Genomic DNA, 1,585 nt, shown 5'->3' with positions numbered 1-1,585 from the left:
AGATAGATCGGTCGATAGATAGATAGAGAAAGATAGATAGGGACATAGAGATTGAGAGAGAGAGAGAGAGGGGGGGAGAAAGAGAAAGAGCAAGAGAGTGAAAAGCTGATGAAATATAGAAGCAGCCGAGTACGTAGTTTCGAATAATCATTTTTTTCATGAAAAAATGAACATCCGTTGCATCCTCAAACCGCTTTCTTTTTTTTTTTCCTTTCTTTTTTTTGGTTCTCTCTTTGGTGTGTCTATCTGCACGTCCTTGGTGTCATGACCGAGACAGCTAAACACGATTGACCATGGGTCACTTCACAAATTGGCCGTAATTCTCCCTGAGGGCAGCCCTCCGTACGGACCGACGCGAGTCCACAAGCAGAAAGATGAACCAACTCTGCGTCCATAGACGTGGTTAAAGGGACAGAAGGTGTGACCAACTTGTTTTTCCCCCTTTTAATATCAGTCTAACCGGCTCTAACGGCTGCCTGTCCAAGACAATCGCCACTACAAATTAACACTCTCCTAATTTTCGAGTTGAGGTCTCCAAGCAGTAAATCAACTTTCGTGCATGACGTCACGGCTACCCACGATTTGACCACAGAGAGAGAGAGAGAGAGAGAGAGAGAGAGAGAGAGAGAGAGGGAGAGAGAGAACACTCTCCAGTGCGAGTATGTGCGAAGTAGGTCAAGTCAGTTTCTAATAGGCCGAGCTTAAACTGGATCATTACCGCATGATGGACAAACAGCAGGGTTCCCACTCATTTTGAAGAAAACAAATTCCTTAGTTTTGAATTTGAAAAAAAAGTCCTAGTTTAGTTTTTCAATTACGAAGGGTTACAGTGAGTGCACGCATTACACTTGTTCATTACCTCCTATGTAGTTAAAAACAACTACTGTAAAATATTTAATCTAGTGTGACTTATTTCACACTCTCTTCTTTTCATTATTCTATCCTGGTTCTCAATTCTGCTTTCAATGTTTTGCATGTACGAGTCTTCTTTCTCTGAGAGTAGACTGTTCCTGTAAATTATTCCCCAAATTCCAGAAACTCAGAACCCCTACTTAACATTCTGTTCTTTCAGTCAGTCCTTTGTCTGTGGAAGTAGATCAAAACGTATCAAAACTAGAAACCCCGAAAGCAGATAGAGATACAAAATACCCCGTCTCTCCTAACATTCTCTAATGATATTAGCCTCCTTGCCTCTCGCAGTAGTCCGTTCCTGTGAACTATTCCTGAAATCCCCAAATCTATCGTGGTCAGTCAACGCATATTCTAATACTCAAACCGTCCGACTACCAGAGAGAAAGAGCCAAATGAAATGAAAACTTGAAAGCCCACAGGAAGAGAAAGCATGCAGGAGAGGGTTAACCGGATATAAGCTTCATCAACTTCTGCCCCGTGCTCATATATCAGCTCCAACATGCCAGTAAATTGGATAATTGGCGGGCAGACTCCAGGGTAACAGCCCAAGGTCTGCGGACATGGAGACGACTGGTAGCGCTAACACCACAAGACAGGACTGAGTCTACGTATACGGGATGGCTACATTAGGAGCCACTGGAATTTACATGCGGTTTCTTTTTTTTTTTTGGGG

This window comes from Aplysia californica, unplaced genomic scaffold (assembly GCF_000002075.1).
Source record: "Aplysia californica isolate F4 #8 unplaced genomic scaffold, AplCal3.0 scaffold00003, whole genome shotgun sequence".
Classification (NCBI taxonomy): domain Eukaryota; kingdom Metazoa; phylum Mollusca; class Gastropoda; order Aplysiida; family Aplysiidae; genus Aplysia; species Aplysia californica.
This window is presented reverse-complemented; position numbering follows the sequence as displayed.